This window comes from Phyllostomus discolor, chromosome 11 (assembly GCF_004126475.2).
Source record: "Phyllostomus discolor isolate MPI-MPIP mPhyDis1 chromosome 11, mPhyDis1.pri.v3, whole genome shotgun sequence".
Classification (NCBI taxonomy): Eukaryota; Metazoa; Chordata; class Mammalia; order Chiroptera; family Phyllostomidae; genus Phyllostomus; species Phyllostomus discolor.
The window spans coordinates 52,868,092-52,891,944 of record NC_040913.2 but is presented as its reverse complement, the minus strand read 5'-3'; positions in this window follow the sequence as shown (position 1 = coordinate 52,891,944).

The following is a 23,853-nucleotide window of genomic DNA, read 5'->3' as shown; positions in this document are numbered from 1 at the left end:
CTGTACTTATTCAAAGAATCTCCTATCTCTTCTCTACTTGCTGGTACTTTAAATCCTATAAAATACTGTCAGGCTGCCTTAATCCATTTTGCCTACCCTCTTCCACTGATCACACACAAGAATAGGTGGGAGCTGCAAACATCAGTATACCTGCTGGAGAGAAACCACCAACAAAGGAGCCACCAAAAGATAAAAACCCAAGTACAAGAAGAGAGCCCACACAAACAGAAGAAAAGTCAAACCTAGAGCATCCAGACAAAGAGATCAAAGAGGCCACACCACTGAACCCCATAGAATTCCTACCATAGAAGTGCACCCTACAAAGACAGTTAGCAACACAAAACATCAGGAAGCTGAGAAACAACAAAAAGAGTCACCTAAAATGGGGAGACAAAAAAAGAACATGCAATCAAAAACAATGGAAGACTCCCCACTAAAAGCCTAATGAAATGGAGGCAACCAAACTACCAGATATAAAATTCAAAATAATGGTTATAAAGATGCTCAAGGAACTCACAGAAAACTACAAGGAACTGAGTGCGAACTACATCAGCATGAAAAATGAAATAGAAACTATAAACAAAAGCCAGGATGAAATGAACAATAAACTCTCTGAAATGAGAAACACATTAGAAGGAATTACAAGCAGGCTGGAAGAAGCAGAGGATCAAATCAGCAAGCTGAAAGACAAAGTATAGAAAAACACCCAGAAAGTAAGAAAAGAAAAAGAGACTCAGAAAGAATGAACAGGTGGTCAGGGAGCTGCAAGACAACATGAAATATAATAATATCCATATAATAGAGATACCAGAAGGAGAAGGAGAAGAGCAAGAGATAGAAAACCTGTTTGAAAAAGTAATCCTAGAAAACTTTCCTAAGAGAAAAAGTCACACAAATCCAGGAAAAACAGAGAGTCCCAATCAAGAAGAACCCAAAGACACCCAGTTGAAGACACAGCATGATTAAAATGGCAAAACTCCAAGACAAAGAGAGAATCTTAAAGGTAGAAAGAGAGAAACAGGAAGTAACATACAAGGGAGCCCCAAAAAGACTAGCACCTGACTTCTCAATGGAAACGCTCCAAGACCAATGATAATGGCAGGAAATATTCCAAGTAAACAGAACCAGAGGACTGAAAGCAAGATTACCCAAAAGGCTCTCAATTAAAATATAAGGCCAAATAAGGAGCTTCCCAGACAAAAAAAAAAATATCTAAAAGAATACACCTTCACCAAACCAGTTCTGCAAGAGATGCTAGAAGGACTGCTTTAAGAAAAGGAAGGAAAAGAGTGAGAGAGAAAGGAACACAGGTGTTAAAAATTGGCAATGAATAAGTACCTATAATAATAACCTTAAACATAAATGGCTTAAGTGTACCAATCAAAAGTCATAGAATGGCTGAATGGATAAGAAAACATGAACCACACATATGCTGCCTACAAGAGACCCACCTCAGAACAAAATACATACACAGACTGAAAGTGAAGTGCTAGAAACAAATACTACAAGCAAAGGCACAGGAAAAATAGCCAGGATAGCAATACTCATAGCAGACAAAAGAGACTTCAAAACAAGGCCCTTAAAAAGAGACCCAGAAGGTCACTTCATAATACTCAAGGGAAGAATCTATCAAGAAGACATAAACATTGTAAATATATATGCACCCAACATAGGAGGACCCAAACACATAAAGAAAATCTTGCAGGACTTCAAGAAACCTACTGACAGCAACACAATTATAGCAGGAGATTTCAACACCCCACTGTCAAAAATGGATAGATGCTCCAAACAAAATATCAACAAAGATATTGTGGCATTGAACAATGCCCTACAGGAAATGGACTTAACCGATATATATCAGTCCCTTCATCCCAAAGAAGCTAAATACACATTCTTTTCAGAGGCACATGGAACATTTCAAAGATAGACCATGTGACAGGATGCAAAACAAGCCTCAACAAATTCAAGAAAAATTGAAATCATACCAAGCATTTACTCTGACCACAAGGGACTGAAACTAGAAACCAACCTCAAGGGAAAAAACCCAAAACACTCAAACTCATGGAGATTAAATAGCATGCTATTAAACAATGATTGAGTCAAGAATGAAATAAGGGAAGAAATCAAAAAGTTTCTGGAAACAAATGAAAATGAACTCACAACAACCCAAAGCTTATGACACAGCAAAGGCAGTCCTGAGAGGGAAGTTCCTAGTGATACAGGCCTACCTAAAAAAAAAAAAATAGAAACATTTCAAATAAACAACTTAACCCTACGCTTACAAGAATTTGAGGAACAACAAAGACAGCCCACAGCAAGTAGAAGGAAGGAAATAACCAAGATTAGAGCAGAAGTAAATGTAGAAGTAAATATAGAGACTAAAAGAAAAATTGTAAGGATTAATAAATCCAGGAGCTGGTTCTTTGAAAAGATAAACAAAATCAACAAGCCTTTAAGCAGATTCATTAAGAATAAAAGAGAGAGGACCCAAATAAACACAAACAGAAATGAAAGAGATTACAACTGATACCACAGAAATACAAAGGACTGTAGAAATCACTATGAAGAACTGTATGCCAAGAAATTTGAAAACCTGGGTGAAATGGACAAATTTCTAGAAAAATATAATCTTCCAAAACTCAATGAAAAAGAAGTAGAAAGCCTAAACAGACCAATAACAGCAGATGAAATTAAAGCAGTAATAAAAAAAAAAACTCCCAATACATAAAAGCCCTGGACCAGATGGTTTCACAGGAGAATTCTACAAAGCATTTAAGGAAGAGCTAACCCTTATTCTTCACAGACTATTACAAAAAGTCCCAGAAGATGGAAGAGTCACAAACTCTTTTTATGAAGCCAGCATCGTCCTAATCCCAAAACCAGATAAAGATGCAAGAAAGAATGAAAACTTCAGACAAATATCGCTCTGAACATAGATGCTAAAATCCTCAACAAAATATTGACAAATTGCATCCAACAATGCATCAAAAAGATCATGTACCATGACCAACTGGGCTTCATCCCAGGGATGCAAGGATGGTACAATATTCACAAATCAATCAATGTAATTTGCCACATAAACAAAAGCAAAGACAAAAATCACATGATCCTATCAATAGATGCAGAAAAAGCATTTGATAAGGTACAGCACCCATTTTTGATAAAAAAAAAAAACAAACACTCAGCAAAGTGGGAACAGAGGGAGCATTCCTCAACATAATAAAGGCCATATAGGACAGACCCACAGCCAACATCATACTCAATGGGCAAAAACTAAAATCTTTTCCACTGAGATCCCAAACAAGATAAGGTCATCCACTTTCACCACTTCTATTCAACATAGTATTGGAAGTCCTAGCCACAGCAATCAGACAAGAAAAGGAAATAAAAGGCATCCAAATTGGAAAAAAGGAAACAAAGCTGTCATTGTTTGCAGATGACATGATAGTGTACCTAGAAGATCCTATAGACTCCACCAAAAAACTGCTTGACTAATAAATTAACTTGGCAAAATGGCAGGATACAAAGTCAATATTCAGATATCAAAGACATTTTTGTATACCAACAATGAAACATCAGAAACAAAATCCCATTTGATAGAGCAACAAGAAAAATAAAACACCTAGGAATAAACCTAACTAAGGAGGTAAAAGACCTGCATGCAGAAAACTACACAACACTGAAGAGAGAAATTAAGGAAGACACAAACAAATGGAAATATATACCATGTTCATGGATCAGGAGAATTAACATCATCAAAATGTCCATACTACCCAAAGCATTTTACAGATTCAATGCAATCCCTGTTAAAGTACCAATGGCACATTTCACAGATAGAGAACAAACACTTCAAAAATTTACATGGAACCAGGGTCAATGACCCTGAATAGCTGCAGCAATTTTGAGAAAGAAGAGCAAAGTAGGAGGGATCACAATACCTGATATCAAACTGTATTACAAGGCTACTGTAATCAAAACAGCCTAGTACTGGCATAAGAACAGACACATAGACCAATGGAACAGAACAGAGAGCCCAGAAATAAACCCAGGTCTCTATGATCAATTAATATTTGACAAAGGGGGCAGCAGCATAAAATGGAGTAAAAAGAGCCTCTTCAGCAAATGGTGTTGGGAGACCTGGACAGCTACATGCAAAAGAAAGAAAGAAAAGAAAGAAAAGAAAGAAAAGAAAGGAAGGAAGGAAAAGAAAGAAAGAAAGAAAGAAAGAAAGAAAGAAAGAAAGAAAGAAAGAAAGAAAGAAGGAAAGAAACTCGAGCACCAACTTACACCATACACAAAAATAAATTCAAGGTGGATAAAAGAGTGAAATATAAGTCATGACACCATTAAAGTTCTAGAGGAGAACATTGGCAGGAAAATCTCAGATATTCCACACAGAAATATTTTTACTGATACATCCCCTATAGCAAGGGACATAAAGGAAAGAATAAACAAATGGGATCTCATCAAAATAAAAATTTTCTGCACAGCTAAAGAAAACAGTATTAAAATAAAAAGAGAGCCAACCATATGGGAAAACATACTTGCCAATGACACCTCAGACAAAGGTTTAATCTCCAAAATATATAAAGAACTTACACGACTCCACTCTAAGAAGACAAGCAACCCAATTAAAAAATGGGCAAAGGACATGAATAGACACTTCTCCAAAGAGGACATACAGAGGGTCAAAAGACATATGAAAAAATGCTCAGCATCACTAGCTATCAGAGAGATGAAAATTAAAACCACAATAAGATACCACCTCACACCATTAGGAATGGCCATCACGAACAAAGCAACAAACAACAAGTGTTGGAGTGGTTGTGGAGAAAGGGAACCCTAAGTGCACTGTTGGTGGGAATGCAGACTGGTGCAGCCACTGTGGAAAAACAGTATGGAATTTTCTCAGAAAACTGAAAATGGAACTGCCTTTTGACCCTGCAATTCCACTGCTATGATTATACCCTAAGAATCCTGAAACACCAATCCATAAGAACCTATGCACCCCAATGTTCATAGCAGCACAATTTACAATAGCCAAGTACTGGAAGCAACCTAAGTGCCATCAGTAAATGAGTGGATCAAAAAACTGGTACAATTACACAGTGGAATACTGCTTAGCAGAAAGAAGGACGTAAAATAACTTCCTACCCTTTGCAACAGCATGGATGGAACTGGAGAGCATTATGCTAAGTGAAATAAATCAGACAGTGAAAGAAAAATACCATATGATCTCATCTATAAGTAGAAGCTAATCAACAAAACAAACATTCAAAATACAACCAGAGACACTGAAATAAAGAACAAACTTATGGCAACCAGAGAGGAGGGGGACAGAGGATAATGGGGGAAAGAATGGGAAGGGTAGTCAAGGAACACATATAAAGGACCTATGGACAAAGTCAAAGTGGGGTTGGATTGAGGGTGGGAGGTTGGGGTGGGTGGGGTGGGGTAGTGGTGTGAGGAAAGTGGAAACAACTGTACTTGAACAACAATAAAAATATAAAACTAAATAAAAAAACAGACAAGCATCTTTGAGTCAGTTTGAGCTGGTTGCTGATAATCTTCTCCTGAAACCTGTTTTCCAAATTAACTTTAGTATATTTTCAGACCTCAAATTCTTCCTTTCTCCATGCCAGGCCATTTTACAAAATCTCTCACTCTTCTCAAATAGGTAGCAGTGGGACCCACTTTTTTTGTTGTTGTTTATTTCTAAAGTTCTCCAATTAACCATCAGCATCTCCATTGTGACTCTAGTTGCTTTATAAAAAAGACTTCTACTCAATTTTCCTCTGAAACCAAATTAAGAGGTCTTTACAGTCAAGAAACCTGAGGGACAGAGCTCAAGAAAATGATACTCTATTACTCCAAAAAGTTCACAAGCCACCTTCCCAGTTAGCATTCTTAATAAAATAAATTTTATTAAACCTCTGTACCATTGCTTCAGTAAAAGAAATTATGAACGGTCTGGGTTTAAATCAGCCTTAATGCAAGCATTTTGTGCCAATCTCAGTGTTACCACTAACATTCACTTCTCCCCTAGTAGTATTCATAAGGACCACCCTCTGAGGCTAAGTAACAGTTCTGTATATGCAGAACCAGTTTGCCAATTTTGCACATTCAATTTCCACACATAGGGGCACTTTGGGGATGTGTAGTGGGTTCAATGGCCCTTCCCCACCACTGCCCTTGATAGTTAAGTCCATTTGGAACCATTAAATATGCCTTTATTTGGAAAAAGACAGACAGAATTATGTTAAGGATCTTGAGATGAGATCCTCCTAGATAGGATGGGCCCTAAATCTAGTAACAAGTTCCCTTAGAAGAACAGAGGAAAGGGGAAGTGAAGACAGAGATGGAGATTGGAATGAGCCACTGGAAGATGGAAGAAGCAGGGAAGGATCCCCACTGTAGCCTTTAGGAGAACACTGTTTCTCTACTCCCTCAGTTTTAGTTCTTCAGTTTTGCTTCTCCATCTCAAGTAACTTGCTTCTTCTTTTCATGCTTAAAAGATAACATAAGCTCTGTGAGTACAAGGCTGTTTGCCTGATATCTGTCACTAGTATAGTACTTTGCCTGTGGAGACAATAAATAAATAGTAACTGGACTTAAATAATCACATGAAAGAAATAGCATTTGCTTTATGAGTACTGAAAAGTGGGCTGCATCCTACTGAAGAGTTTCTGATTCAGTAGACCTGGCATGGGGCCTGAGAATTTCTTTTGTCACAAGTTCCCAGGTAATATTGATGCTGCTGGTCTATAGACCCTGTTAGGGTGGTTGGTGACACAGGCCGTGAAAGAATTCACAACAAGGATAATCAAGATGGTGTCAGAGTAGGAAGGAGCAGATTTGGCTTTCCTCTGCTCAGGGGAGAAAATCCTGACCGATCTATGGAGTAGAAAGGCAAGCAACCAACATATCTCAGCATTTTTGAAAACAGAGGACCAAGGATTGTGGCAGAACCGAAAGAACAAAGAATGGACCCTAAGGGGAGTGCTGCAACAAGGTAGGGTCCCAGGACAAGCGTGTGGTCCCGGGGCTGCAGCCCCAGGCCCGGGGCCGCTGCTGGGTTTGCTATAGGGTCCTTGGGAGAGAGCCAGGTCAACTGCTCCCTCCCCAGCCGAGCAAGGTCTGAGCGGCTCTGGGAGGAATCCAGGTGCTGGCAAACACACGGGGGCTGTGAGCACCTTTGGAGGCGGTGGACACCAGAGGGGCTGAGTCACGCAGCAGACCCGGACCCCCACGGTCACCAGTCTGGCTGGAGCGTTTGGCGGTGGGAGAAGCCAGGCCACTGTGGGGAGCGGTGGGCTTGAACGGGAGGAATTTCTCAAGAGGAAGGAGTGAATAGACACAGACACTGTTTTGGGAATTCTCCTAAAGTGATCAGTGGCTCCAGCCTCCCTGCTACCCAGCTGTGGGCGCACTGGCAAGGGCGCACCGGCCCTCCGGCCCTCCGGCCCACCGGCATACCGGCAGATGGGCGCACTGGCACACCTGCAGGGAGAGCATCCCCGCACACCAGCCCACAGCAGTAACCCTGGGGAAAGACCTGATTCCCACACCCAGGGCGCAAGGCTGAGGAACCAGTGCGAACTCCACTGGCCAAGGAAGAAAAGCCAAACAAATCATATTTCAGCCTGCCTCAACCAGCAAGAGCAGAAAAACCTGTTTGGCCACTTTGAAATCAAGAGACTTTTTAATTTGATTCTATTTTTTAACAATTTTTAAATTTTTATTGTTTTTATTCTCTTTTGATTTCTTTTTCCTCTCTTACCTGATTTCTTGTTTTATTCCTTCCTCCTTCCTGTCCTCCAATTTTATCTCTTCTTCCTTCCTTCGTCTGCCTTTTCTATTTTTTACTTTTTTAAATTTTTTCCTAAATACCTAAAAGTGAGACAAAATCCTGGATCTGTGAGAAGACCAAAGTTGAACCCAAAGGAGGGGCATCACAACAGCTGGGACAGTGAGATAAATGTCACTCTGCTATTACAGAGAACCTGCAAGTTATTGCATATTGGTATTATTATTATTTTTCCAGTGTTCCTACATCTTTTTTTAGTAGTATTTTTATATCCCTCTTCTTTTTGTATAGCCTGCTTTGCTAGGCTGGATATATTGTATGACCTGACAGCTTTCCCCTGATATCTCTTTCTATACTGTATTACTAATCTACTGTCCTTTAACTCACCTGTGTCCCAGTAGCACACTACTCAATGTTCTGTACTCCCTATTCTTGTTACCTAGATCTCATAGACTCTGTCATATGAATGTTGACATAATATTATTGTAAATAACTGCTGTTCCATGCAATTGTAATTACTTCACAACACCCCCCCCCCAGGTCTTAGCCCATTTCAAACTTTCCTGAACTCTATTACTGTAGTCATTAACTCTATTCTCTCACACACTACACCTATTTACTATCCTTTACTCTCACCTTACCCCAGAATCTGACCTCCCACAACCTCCCTGCTTTATAGATCCAACTCACAATCCTTCCTCCCCCAACAAGAGTCTTATCTTCTTTCCATCCTTTCTAAAAATCAGCTAGATGGGTGGAAGATCACGGTTAACACTATACATAGTCAAAGGATCTCCTATATCTTCCCTACTTGCTACTACTGTAAATAGCATAGAATTCTCTGTTGCTGTCTTAAACCATTTTGCCTTCCCCCTCCAACTGATGACAAAAAAGAATAGGTGGAGGAGGTGAACATCAGGATACCCACTGGAAGAGGAAACCCAACAACAAAGGAACCACTAACAGATAACAACAGAAGAAGGTGAAGGAGGGAGTAGTAACCACACAAACCTCAACCCAGGACCTATCTGGAAATACAACTAAACAGTAGAGACAGTACCCAATACAAACAACTGAACAAGATTTCTTTAAACCTTGTACACACAGAAGAACCAGCTTCAAAACAACCTGCCCACACCAGCACAACAAAGTACAGGAGGTGGTGGATCGAGTGACCCTCATTTAACCAGCTGGTGGGAAGGAACCACCAAAGAAGGACTCAACAACAACCAAAACCCAAAGGCAAACACAAAGCCAACTTAAACGACAGCCCAAGACCAGTGAGCTTGGGAGATCAAGGAAACAGCACCACTGAAACTCACCGCTATTCTACTAAAGAAGTTCACAACATAAACCCAGGGAGCCAGAACAGATCAATATAAGAGGCTGAGGCAAACAAGAAGAGTCTCACAAACAATGGGAAGACAAAGAAATAATCCCCAAATGAAAGGAAAGGAGGAAGCCTCAGAAAGAATGCTAAATGAAATAGAGGCAATTCAACTATCAGATATTGAATTCAAAGCAGTGATTGTCAGGAAGCTCAATGAGCTCACAATGAGCTACCAGAAACTACAGGGAAGCTACAATGAACTCAATGAAAACTACATCAGCATAAAAAAGTAAATAGAAACTCTCAACAAGGGCCAAGAGGAAATGAAGAATACAATTTCTGAACGGAAGAACACAGTAGAAGGAATGAAAAGCAGGATCGATGAAGCAGATCGGATCAGCAGATCGGATCAGCGAGCTAGAGGACAAAGTAGAAGAAAACACCCATAAAGAGCAAGAAAAGGAAAAGAGGCTCAGAAAAAATGAAGAGGGATTAAGAGAAATGCAAGACAATATGAAACGTAATAATATCCGTATAATAGGGATACCAGAAGGAGAAGAAGAAGAACAAGGGATAGAAAACCTATTTGAAAAAGTAATGAAGGAAAACTTCCCTAATTTGATGAGAGAAAAAGTCACACAAATCCAGGAAACACACAGAGTCCCAATCAAGAGGAACCAAAAGAGGCCCACCTCAAGACACATCATAAATAAAATGGCAAAATTTCAAGACAAAGAGAGAATCTTAAAGGCAGCAAGGGAGAAACAGGAAGTAACATACAAGGGAGCCCCAATAAGGCTAACAGCTGACTTCTCAATGGAAACACTCCAAGCCAGAAGAGAATGGCAAGAAATAATCCAAGTAATGAGAACCAGAGGCCTGCAACCATAACTACTTTACCCAGCAAGGCTCTCAATAAAGATAGAAGGCCAAATAAGAAGCTTCTCAGACAAAAGAAGTCTAAAAGATAATACACCTCCACTAAACCAGCTCTGCAAGAGATGCTAAAGGGACTGCTTTAAGGAAAGAAAGGAAAAGAGAGAGTGAGAGAGGATCACATGTACATAAAAGGCAATGAATAAGTACCTATCAATAATAACCTTAAACGTAAATGGATTAAATGCTCCAATCAAAAGACATAGAATAGCTGATTGGATAAGAAAATATGACCCACACATGTGCTGTCTACAAAAGACCCACCTCAGGATAAAAGATCTGCACAGGTTGAAAGTGAAGGTCTGGAAACAAATTTTCCAAGCAAATGGACAGGAAAAAAAATCCAGGGTAGCAATACTCATATCTGACAAAATAGACTTCCAAAGAAGGACCATAAAGAGAGACCCAGAAGGTCACTTCATAATACTCAAGGGAAGAATTCACCAACAAGACATAAATATTGTAAATATATATGCACCCAACATAGGAGCACCCAAATACATAAAGAAAATCTTAGAGGACTTCAAGAAAGATATGGACAGCAACACAATTATTGTGGGGGATTTTAACACCCCACTATCAAAAATAGATCTCCCAAACAAAATATCAACAAAGATATTGTGGCATTGAACAATACCCTAGATGAAATGGGCTTTACTGATATTTACAGAACCCTCCATCCCAAAGAAGCTAAATACACATTTTTTTCAAATGTACATGGAACATTTTCAAAGATTGACCACGTGATAGGACACAAAACAAGCCTCAACAATTTCAAAAAAATTGAAATCATACCAAGCAATTTCTCAGATCACAAGGGACTGAAACTAGAAACCAACCCCAAGGAAAAAAACCCAAAATGCTCAAATTCATGGAGATTAAACAGCATGCTATTAAACAATGAATGGGTCAAGAATGATATTAAGGGAGAAATCAAAAGGTTTTTGGAAACAAATGAAAACGAACTCACAACAACCCAAAACTTATGGGACACAGCCAAGGCAGTCCTGAGAGCGAAGTTCATAGCGATACAGGCCCACCTAAAAAAGTTACAAACATTTCAAACAAACAACCTAACCCTACGTCTACAAGAACTCGAGGAACAACAACAAAGGCAGCCCAGAGCAAGCAGAAGGAGGGAAAATAACCAAGATCAGAGCAGAATTAAATGACATAGAGACTAAAAGCACAATTCTTTTTTTTAATATATTTTATTGATTATGCTATTACAGTTGTCCCATTTCCCCCTTCACTCCCCTCCACCCTGTACCCCCTCTCCCACCCATGTTCCCCCCTTTAGTCCATGTCCATGTGTCATACTTATGAGTTCTTTAGTTTCTACATTTCCTGTACTATTCTTGCCCTCCGCCTATCTATTTTCAACCTACATTCTATGCTACTTATTCTCTATACCTTTTCCCCCTCTCTCCTCCTCCCACCCCTACTGCTATTGCCCCCATGTGCCCTCCATTTCTGTGGTTCTGTTCCTATTCTAGTTGTTTACTTAGTTTCTTTTGGTTTTGCTTTAGGTGTGGTTGTTAATAATTGTGAGTTTGCTGTCCTTTTACTATACATGTCTTTTCTTTATCTTCTTTTCTTAGATAAGTCCCTTTAGCATTTCATAAAGTAAGGGCTTGGTGATGATGAACTCCTTTAATTTGACCTTATCTGAAAAGCACTTTATCTTCTCTTCCATTTTAAATGAGAGCTTTGCTGGATAGAGCAATCTGGGATGTAGGTCCTTGTCTTTCATGACTTGGAATATTTCTTTCCAGCCCCTTCTTGCCTGTAAGGTCTCTTTGGAGAAATCAGCTGACAGTCTGATGGGAACTCTTTTGTAGGTGACTGTCCCCTTATCTCTTGCTGCTTCTAGGATTCTCTCCTTCGTTTTTACCTTGGCTAATGTAATTATGATGTGCCTTGGTGTGTTTCTTCTTGGGTCCAACTTCTTTGGGGCTCTCTGCGCTCCTTGGATTTCTTGGAAGACTGTTCCCTTTGCCAGTTTGGGGAAGTTCTCCTTTATTATTTGTTCAAATAACTTTTCCACTTGTTGGTCCTCCCCTTCTGGTACCCCTATAATTCGGATGTTGGAACGTTTAAAGGTGTCCTCGATGGTCTTAAGCATTTCTTCGATTTTTTGAATTCTTATTTCATCATGCTTTCCTGCTTGGTTGATTCTATCTTCCTTCTGGTCCACTGTGTTGTTTTGAGACTCAGATTCCTTCCTTTCACTATTGGCTCTCCGCCGTATATCTTCCTGCATCTCTTTTATGGTAATCTGCATTTTTTCATGTAATTTGCATCCAAAATCAACCAGTTCCGTGAGCTTCCTGATCACCAGTGTTTTGAACTGTGCATCTGATAGATTGGCTATTTCTTGGTCACTCAAAAGGATGAGTCCTGGGGGACTGATCTGTTCTGCTGGAAACATGTCTTATGTCTTTCCCTGTCTCTCCTATTATTTTATTTATTTATTTATTTTTTCTCCGGTCTGGTCGCTCTTGTTACAGTGGGGGGCGGAGCCTTAGGTGTTCACCGGGGCTGGGCACCCCAGTCGCTAGATTGTGACGTTATATGTGGGGGCAGGGGCGAGAGCAGGGACAGGAGGGATCAATGGCGACCGTTCCGATCTCCTGGAGCCAGACACTTCCCTGGGCTTCTGGGCCGTGAGCTCTGCCCTGGTCCACAATCGCTGCCCCACTGATTTCCCCAGCCGCTGCTTGCGTATTCAGGGATCACCGCTGCACCGCTGTGCTCTTGTGCCCCGGATTGCTATTGTGCCGATTTTGCACCAAATTTCTCCCGACCTACGTGCACCTGCGACCCGCGCCAGCCCCGCGCCCGCTCGGCTCATCGTCCCCCACCAGTCTGGATATACGGGTCTACTTCAACTTCTTGGCTGTCCGACTTCCATTTAGATAAATCCTCTGACAGTTCTGATATTATGACTGCAAATCATTGTTGTAAATTATTGTTGTTCTGTTCTTGGTTGTGCAAGGAGGTACGGTGCACCTATTCCTCCATCTTGCCAAAAGTCCCGAGACTAAAAGCACAGTTCTAAGGATCAATGAATCCAAGAGTTGGTTCTTTGAAAAGATAAACAAAATCGACAAGCCTTTAAGCAGACTCATCAAGAAAAAAAGAGAGAAAACCCAAATAAACACAATCAGAAATGAAAGGGGAGAGATTACAACAGATACCACAGAAATACAAAGGATTGTAAGAAATTACTACAAAGAACTGTATGCCAAGAAATTTGAAAACCTCGATGAAATGGAGAAATTTCTAGAGAAATATAATCTTCCAAAACTCAATAAAATGGAAGCAGAAAGCCTGAACAAACCAATAACAGCAAAAGAAATTGAAGCAGTAATCAAAAAACTCCCAACACACAAAAGTCCTGGACCAGATGGTTTCACAGGAGAATTGTACAAAGCATTTAAGGAAGAACTAACCCCTACCCTTCACAGACTATTTCAAAAAATCCAAAAAGATGGAAGACTCCCAATCTCTTTTTATGAGACCAACATCCTAATTCCAAAACCAGATAAAGACACAAAAAAGAAAGAAAACTACAGGCCAATATCGCTGATGAACATTGATGCTAAAATCCTCAACAAAATACTGGCAAACCGCATCCAACAGTACAAGCAAAGAAGATTATACACCATGACCAAGTGGGATTCATTCCAGGGATGCAAGGATAGTACAATATTCACAAACCAGTAAATGTAATACATCACATAAACAAAAGCAAAGACAAAAGCCACATGATCATATCAATAGATGCAGAAAAAGCATTTGATAAGGTACAGCACCCATTTATGATAAAAACACTCAGTAAAGTGGGAATAAAGGGAGCATTCCTCAACATAATAGAGGCCATATATGAGAAACCTACAGCCAACATTATACTCAATGGGCAAAAATTAAAATCTTTTCCACTAAGAACAGGAACAAGACAAGGATGTCCACTTTCACCACTTCTATTCATATAGTAATGGAAGTTTTAGCCACATCAATCAGACAAGAAAAAGAAATAAAAGGAATCCAAATCGGAAAGGAGGAAACAAAACTGTAACTGTTTGAAGATGACATGATAGTGTACATAGAAAATCCTATAGACTCCACCAAAAAACTGCTTGACCTAATAAATGAATTTGGCAAAACAGCGGGATACAAAGTCAATATCCAGAAATCAAGGGCATTTCTGTACACCAACAATGAAACAGCAGAAGCAGAAATCAAGAAAAAATTCCCACTTGAAATAGCAAAAAGAAAAATAAAATATCTAGTAATAAACCTAACCAAAGAGGTAAAAGACCTGTATTCAGAAAACTACATAACACTGAGGAGAGAAATCAAGGAAGACACAAACAAATGGAAACATATACCGTGTTCATGGATTGGAAGAATTAATATCATCAAAATGTCCATACTACCAAAAGCAATTTACACATTCAATGCAATACCTATTAAAGCACCAATGGCAGATTCCACAGACATAGAACAAACACTTCAAAAATTTATATGGAACCATAAACAACCCCGAATAGCTGCTGCAATTTTGAGAAAAAAGAGTAAAGTAGGACAGATCACAATACCTGACACTAAACTATACTACAAGGCCACTGTAATCAAAACTGCCTGGTACTGGCATAAAAACAGGCACATGGACCAATGGAACAGAACAGAGAGCCCAGAAATAAACCCAGGCCTCTACGGTCAATTAATATTTGACAAAGGAAGCAGCAACATAAAATGGAATAAAAAAAGCCTCTTCAACAAATGGTGTTGGGAGAACTGGACAGCTACGTGTAAAAAAATGAACCTCGAGCACCAACTTACACTTTATCCAAAAATAGATTCAAGGTGGATAAAAGACTTAAATATAAACCGTGACACCATTAAAGTCCTAGAAGTGAACGTAGGGAGGAAAACCTCAGATATTTCATGCAGAAACTTTTTTACTGACTTGTCTCCTAGAGCAAGGGACATAAAGGAAAGAATAAACAAATGGGACCTCATCAAAATAAAAAGCTTTTGCACAGCTAAGGAAAACAGTATCCAAATAAAAAGAGAACCAACTGTATGGGAAAACATATTTGCCGATGATACCTCAGACAAGGGTTTAATCTCCAGAATATATGAAGAACTTACACGACTCCACTCTAAGAAGACAAGTAACCCAATTAAAAAATGGGCAAAGGAGTTGAACAGACACTTCTCCAAGGAGGACATACAGAAAATCCAAAGACACATGAAACAATGCTCAATATGGCTAGCCATCAGAGAGATGCAGATTAAAACCACAATGAGATACCACTTCACACCAGTCAGAATGGCCATCATAAACAAAGCAACAAACAACAAGTGTTGGAGAGGCTGTGGAGAAAGGGGGTCCCTAGTGCACTGTTGGTGGGACTGCAGACTGGTACAACCACTATGGAAAGCAGTATGGAACTTCCTCAGAAATCCAAAAATGGATCTGCCTTTTGACCCGGCAATTCCATTGCTGGGACTCTATCCTAAGAACACTGAAACACCAATACAAAAGAACATTTGCACCTCAATGTTCATAGCAGCACAATTTACAATAGCTAGATGCTGGAAGCAACCAAGATGCCCATCAGTAAATGAATGGATCAAAAAACTATGGTACATTTACACAATGGAATTTTATGCAGCAGAAAGAAAGAAGGAGCTCCTACCCTTTGCAACAGCGTGGATGGAGCTGGAAAGCATTATGCTTAGCGAAAGAAGCCAGGCAGTGAAAGACAAATACCACAGGATCTCACCTTTAACAGGAACCTAAACAACAAAAGAAAAAAAACAAGCAAAATATAACCAAAGACACTGAAATAGGGGATAGTCTGACAGTGACCAGAGGGGAGAGAAGAGGGAATTTCAGGGGGGAATGGGGAGCATTTACAGGAACAAATTTGGAGGACACATGGACAAAAACTAGGGGTGGGGGGTAATGTGGGGGGAAGAGGGAAGGGTTGGGTGGGTGGGCTGGAATGGGAGCAAGTGGGAGAAAACTCTACTTGAACAATGATTAAAATAAAATTAAAAAAAATAAAAAAATAAATTAAAAAAAGAAACATGTAACTAGAAAAAAAAAAAAAGAAAGAATTCACAATGAGAAGAAAGTGTAGAGAGTAAAGATTTTATTTGCTCTCCAAGAAAGGAAAGGGACATGGTGTGGAGACATACAGCAGCATTAAGAGGTGGGGATTTTGAGCTTTTAATAATTATAATTAAACTTTAAAAGGGTGGGGGTGCTGTTGTATGGCCCCTGGGCTGTTGGGGTCATTGTAACTGAAGCTACAATTTGTTCCAGTGTTATCTTCTGCCTATGGCTGTAGGCAGTGGTTAGTCACTTAAATCGTGTTCTGTTCTTGCTTTCCAGTAATTTCCAGTCCTGGGGACAAGCTCAGAGAATAAAATGGCAATCATGTTTAACAAGGTTGTAGGCCTGTTCAGTAAGTGGAGCCACAGTAGCAAATGGCTCTGGCTTTATTTACCCTTTTAGACCCTACTTTGAGAACCACTGGCTGTAAAATTAATAATAATAACAAACAGAGCCACTTTAAAATAGAGCTGGAGCTACCTCAAACATCTCATGCCTCAAACCTTTCCAATGTCGAAACAGAGCAATATAACCTTTGGACTAAGCCAAAAGCAACATTGTACCTCAAAGGGCTGTTTGCAAAGATAATGAGAAAGAAGTTATTTTGACTACTGGACCTGGGTTGGAATTAGCATGGCTATGTTAGCCCATCTGCACTGATAGAAATAACTTCCTTCCCTTTTTCAAATACCCCTTGCCTTTGTCTCCTAATTGAAATATTATTTAGGGTTCTGTCTGAATCAGTGCTTCCCCATAGCTATTCTTTGATCTCAAATAAATGTTGTCTCTCGCTTTGAAAGGCCTTTTGTTTTTAGGTTAACATGGCCTAGAACAATAGTGCCTAGGATTCCTAGCTTCATGAGCTCATCAAGAGAAATACCACCTGGTAGAGAAAAGTTTAATCAAGAGAAAATACCACAAGCTTTTCCTTTCTACCCCTGACTTATCTGACAGCAGGACAACTATGAAGCATGCTTCCAATACTTCAAGAACATGTTTTCTTTCCTTCAGTCAATGCTGCATTTTTCTGTTTGATGTAGTGTTTCTACTTGTAGCTCTATGCCCTTTGGTAACATCAGCTGCTGCCCTGTGTATATCAATTAAGCCACTGCATGAAGAGGTTTCTTCTCATGCACAATGAAGAAGCCTAAGGAGGGCAGGTCCAGGCACCTTTGAGGAAGAGCTGCCTGGGTTTGTCTCTCTTACCACAGTCTTCCAGTCAGGCTGGAGGAACTGCTAAGACAAAAATTAATAGAGACAGAGGAATGGATACACACAAAGTGCATGTGTGATAGAATATCATTCAGCCTTAAAAAGGAAGGAAATTCTGACACATGCTACAACATGGTTGGACCTTGAAGACATTATGCTAAGTGAAAGAAGCCAGACACAAAAGGACAAATACTTTTTTATTTCAGCCATATTAGGTACCTAGAGTAGTCAAATTCATAGACGGGAAGTAAAAGGGTGACAGCCAGGGGCCAGGAAAGGGGGAGTGGAGAGTTAGTGTTTAAGGGGTAGCGTTTAATAGAGTTTCTTTGAAAAGATGAAAAAGTTCTGGAATTGAATTGTGGTGATGTTTGCACAACAATGTAAATGTACTTAATGGCACTTAATGTACACTTACAATTAAGAAGGTGACTTTTATGTTAAGTATATTTTACCAAGATTTTCTGAAGGCAATAGAAACTCACCTTCATTTCTATTTTTTATTTTTCTTTCAGTGTTTGCTGAGCACACATCTCTCAAGTCAGATAAGGAAACAGAAAAATAACCTGGGGATAATCACTATATCATTGCTATTTTTGTTTTTGTTATTTTTAAAGAAAGTGTTATCAAGAAGGGTACCAGCTCAAAGTACAGATGATTTTGAGAGTGTGTTTATTAAAGCTGGGGGTGGGAAACCAAAGAAAGGTCTCTGATAGAAGAAGCAACAGGAGAGAGACTAGGCAGGGCTGCATTTGGCACTCTAGAAACATGATAGGGAAAAAAGGGGGCCAAGGCGAGGCTGCTGTCAGCTCACAGGAGAGCTCACAGGAGAGTCAGAGAAAAGGAGGCCTTGGAGACAGGTTCAAGGGATTAGCCCAGGACAAGCTACTGCTTTGCATTGCTTCCCTGGTTGTAAGTCTCATGGGGGCCCTTAAAGTTAAGGAAGATGCATGCCTGTGGGGGAAGAAAAGGGGTAAGGAAAAGGTGCAGGCTTGCTCCCCAGAGGAAGAGGAAGCGCCCTGGGTCCTTTGGCTTGAGGGTTTTAAAGGTCTAGGGGTGGTTTTAGGGGAGGATCTCAATAGAGTATTCATCAGCTTTTCCAAGGTGTACCTTTTTATGGTCATAGTTTCCATGGATTGGTCAGCACAGGGAAGAGGGTTATTAGTCATTTCAGCTGCTCCTGGCAACACCTGACTGGTTTTGATGACTTTTCTGGGCCTGGAGCTGAAATACAACTGAGGTCTAAATGTTATCTCAGGGGGTAATGTCAGGGGTCTAAACCACAAGACCAGTGATATGCCAGGGGAGGAGAGGACTCCTTGGGGGCCAGGCAGCACCAGTTTTGTCCATTATCAGGCACCAGGGGCTTACCACCCTGGTGATCTTTTGTATCTGGCTGTAAATTGCTCAGCCAGTATGTTCAGCTCTCTGTCTCGGTTTCCCCATTCCACTTGCCAAGGTATTTTCCTAGCTTCTTACTTACCTTCCTCCAAAAGATAGGTAGAATCCTCCAGAAACGCTTTCCATGGGTTCACATTCCAGGTGGCACACATGTGAAACTGGTCAATGCCCCACCCACTTTGCTTCCTGCTGCAGAAGTGTGTTTTCTCAGTGCAGTGGTTTCCAAAGTGGAGTCCTCAGGAGCAGCAGCAAAATCACATTAGAACTTGTCGGAAATGCGAATTCTGGGGCCCACACCCCAACCTACCATGTCAGCAAATAGGGTTGAGGCACGGAACCTGCATTTTGAGAAGCCCTCCAAGTGACTCAGATGAGCACTCACGTTGGGGTGTCCCTACCCCAGGACTCCCGCTGCCATGTGCAGCCCTGCCCCTTGCTCAAAGGCGTCCCAGGGCTGGGCACGGGACAGGTATCCCTCTGCTGAGGCTCAAGGAGCTCTAACCTCTGCTCCCTGGGTGGAGTCCGGCAGACCCGCCCGCACACCTCCAGCTGCGCAGGTGGCTGGGCAGGGCCTGGAAATAAAGTCGAAGGAGCAACACCTTGAAAAAAGGTCTTCCTGCCTAGACTCCTCGGTCGCCAGTCCCAGGAAACCCTTGGACCCGCCACCATGGGTAAGCTTGTGTGTCCGGGTTCGGGCAGGGTTTTCGGAGGCTGCGTGGTCAGGGCGCTTGAGAGGGGGCGTCAAGGGTCCAGCCGGGCTGCGACGCTGGTCCCCGCTGTCGCCTGCGGCTCGCGGACCGGCACGCCGTGCCGGGAGGGATGGCACCGCGGGCGAGCTCAGGGACGCGCGGCAGGGACTGGTCGCAGCAACGAGAAGCGATGAGGGATTAGTGGAGCTGGAGTTTGAGGGCTCTGGGGAAGTTACTGCGTGTGGGATCACCCTGCCAGGGGGTGTCTTGGCTCCCAGGTGAAGATGTGGAGGGCCCTGAGGTACCCTGACTCAGAGACTGCAAGATTGAACGCAATAACTTTGACCGGCCCACGCCTGTTAGGAATCCTCAGTCCTCAGATTGTAGTCTGGAGGTGTGGGCATGAAAGCAGGGCTAGCAGAATCTCCAGCCACCTTGGGCACTTAGCGGCTGGTGACGGCAGAGCTCCGGAGGGAGTCCTGCCTGGCCCAGACGACCTGGGGCTGGCCCTTTGTGACCCTTCTTTTTATTCTGTCACTATCCTCAGACTTCAAGAGAAGGCAAGAGGAGAGTTGCTGGTTCTCCATAGGTAGGGTGTCAGCAGAACGTCTAGGAAACAACTACGTGCTTCCCACTTCAGAATAAACCACTCTGCAATAAATGCAGAAGCAGAGTAGGGTCTGGAAAACACCAGAGGTCAGCCAGACCTTTTCTCCCTTAAACATGGGGAAAACAAATCAAGTGATTCACCTGGGTGCCATGGATGGGCCCAGGCAGGGATAGTGTGGCTTTGTGGGTCAGACTTTAACCTGCCAGCCCTAATACTCCTGTTCTACCACTTGCTACTTCTATGATTTTGCTTCAGTAAAATAAACTCTTTGGGCCAGACTTCCTCAGCCATTGAACAGAAGTATCAGTACTGACCTCAGTGACTGTGTTACAGTGTACAAGAGTGTTACACCTGTGTGGGCTCACAGTCTCACTGTCCCATGCATTGTCATGGTTCTGAGGAACTAGTTCTGAGTGTTTTCCATGTGGAACTCATAGTTGTTGTCTAACTGTGCTGTTCCAGAAAGATGCTACAGCCTCTCTCTCAGGTGCAGGTGCAGGTGCAGGTGCAGGCTGTCAGCAGTGTGTGCTTCACAGGCGGACCGACTCCTGGGTTGGAGTTCTGGATCCCACCTCAAACACCATTGGCTTGTCAGTTGGTTAACTTTTCTGGGAGGTGATCTGAGTATTGGTTTTGGTCTTTAGGTGGCAAATACCTGAATAGCATCTGTGCTGATTTACAACTTCCCTAAAACATTTCCAGTCAGGATGGCCAATTATTGATGAATGAACACAACTAGCTTTTGAAACGTAGCCCTAGTGAACTGAATTTTTCCAGTTTACAAATTTGTTCTTAAGTAGTTTTGTTTTCATTTTGCATCTGAGTTTGGCATAGCATGTGAGTAGCAATGAAAAGTTTATATGCAAGCAACAGTTTTATTTTTAACTCAGGTTCTAAATTTTCAGTATCTAGGTTTAGTTAGTAAGTGAAAAAAACAATTAGAAAATGTTTTTACTAAAAACATAAAGATCTAGCAGTAACTTCCCCTTTTAAGAACAGATCTTTGGTGCTTAGATTATGCCAAGTTCTTTCAGATCCCCTGGTGACTGAAGGGGACACTTGGAACAATTGATGAATACAGCAGGAGGGAAAGAAGCAAGGAAACAGTTCACAGGAAAAAATGTTTGCATTGAGCTAATTTCATCTCATGTGTCATTGGAACTAATTTTCACACCAGGTTTTTTCTCTCATCCTAGGAATGGAGAGGCAGAAATTATGACCGAATAAGAAAGTGAGAGATGTTATGAGAGTCAGAACTGTACTATTAAGGCATTAGTTAGACTTAGTAACACAAGCAACAAGAATCCACAAGAATAAACTGGATAGAAAATTGCTTTGGGGTGAGGCTGGATAGCTAAATCTGGCTGCAGAATCTGGTTAGAATCTCTAATGCCAACACTTTGCTTTAAGAGGAGTCAGCAAACTTCTCTTGCAAAGGGCCAGCTAGTCAGTATTTTTGGCTTTAGGGACTATACAGGTGAGTGACAACTACTCAACTCCACCTTTGTAGTTCCAAATACATAAACAAATAGGTGGAGTTGTATTTGTTGTTGTTGTTGTTTTAAATATATTTTATTGATTATGTTATTACCGTTGTCCCATTCCTGCCGTTCATTCCCCTCTACCCTGCACATCCTCTCCCACCTACATTCCCCTCCTTTTAGTTCATGTCCATGTGTCATTAGTGCTTTAGCTTCTACATTTCCCATGCTATTCTTGCCCTCCCCCTGTCTGTTTTCTACCTACCATCTATGCTACTTATTCTCTGTATCTTTTTCCCCTCTCTCCTCCTCTGTTGCTAGCCCTCCATGTGATCTCCATTTCTGTGGTTCTGTTACTGTTCTAGTTGGTTGCTTAGTTTGTTTTTGTTTTTGTTTTAGGTGTGTTTGTTAATAATTGTGAGTTTGCTATCATTTTACTATACATGTTTTTTATCTTCTTTTTCTTAGGTAAGTCCCTTTAACATTTCTTAAAATAAGGGCTTGGTGATGATGAACTGCTTAAACTTGACCTTATCTGAGAAGTACTTATCTGCCCTTCCATTCTAAATGAAAGCTTTGCTGGATAGAGCAATCTGGGGTGTAGGTCCTTACCTTTCATGACTGTGAATACTTCTTTCCAGTCCTTTCTTGCCTGCAAGGTCTCTTTTGAGAAAGCAGCTGACAGTCTGATGGGAACTCCTTTGTAGGTAACTGCCTCCTTATCTCTTGCTGCTTCTAGGATTCTCTCCTTCATTTTAATCTTGGGTAATGTAATTATGATGTGTCTTGGTGTGTTCCTCCTTGGGTCCAACTTCTTTGGGACTCTCTGAGCTTCCTGGACTTCCTGAAAGTCTATTTCCTTTGCCAGATTGGGGAAGTTCTCCTTTATTATTTGTTCAAATAACTTTTCCACTTGTTGCTCTTCTTCTTCTCCTTCTGGTACGCCTATAATTCAGATGTTGGAACGTTTCAAGATGTCCTGGAGGTTTCTAACCCTCTCCTCTTTTTTTTAATTCTTTTTTCTTCATTCTTTTCTGTTTGATTGTTTCTTTCTTCCTTCTGGTCCACTCCATTGATTTGAGTCCCAGTTTTCTTCCCATCACTACTGGTTCTTTGTGCATTTTCCTTCATTTCACTTAGTGTAGCCTTCATTTTTTCATCTAATTTGTGACCAAATTCAACCAATTCTGTGAGCATCCTAATCACCAGTGCTTTGAACTATGCATCTAATAGGTTGGCTATCTCTTTGTTGCTTAGTTGTATTTGCTATGGAGCTTTCATCTGTTCTTCTGTTTGGGCCATTTTTTTTGTCTTGTCGCACCTGTTATATATGCGGGGTGGAGTCTTAGGTGTTCACCAGGGCAGGGCAACACAGTTGCTGGGTTGTGATGCTGTATATGGGGACAGGGTCCAAGAGGGAACAATGGTGCTTGCTCTGCTCTCTGTCAGATTTCAGTTCCTTCCCCTGCTTCCCCCAAGCAAACTGGGCCATTCTGGTGCTGATTCCCATGTGAGTGGACTTGTGTACATTCTAGAACCATGTGGGTCTCCCCAGTGAACTCTCCTGTGAGGCTGGGAGTCTTCCTCTGAGTCTCAACCCCCACAGGTGTTTTCAATTGGTGTTTCAAGGCTTTATTTCCAGGCGCTGGGGACCCTGGGCTGCACGGTCTGTCTTGCTCCCTAGTTTCACCTGGCTTATTTACACTAGAATATGGGACCACTCAGTCAGCTGGCTACCTTGCGTGCAGTGCCTCGATTCACAATCGCCACCTCGATTCACAATCACCACCTCGCTGGATATGTCCGGTGTCACCCTGCACCCAGGGTTTGCCAGCCACCGCCTGCACACCCAGGGTTTTCCTGCTGCTGTCTTGTGCACCCAGGGTGCCTTGCATGCCTGGTGCCACCAGTTTTTGTGCCGAAACCCCTCTCCGCCTAGCCATCTGACTCTGCTCTGCCCACTGGTCAGGATGAATGTGTATATTTTAACTCCTTGGTTGTCAGACTTCCATATAGTTCAATTTGCTGTCAGTTCTGGTTGTTATTTTGTTTCTGAATTGTTGTTTTTATTTAGTTTGTGCGAGGAGGCACAGTGTTTCTACCTATTCCTCCATCTGGGCTGGAAGTCCTGGAGTTGTATTCTAATAAAACTTTATTTATGGCCCTGGCCAGGTTGGAGCATGGTTCCATGCACCAGTAGGTTGTAGGTTTGATTCCCAGTCAGGGTTTGCAGGTTCACTCACATCAGGTTGCATAT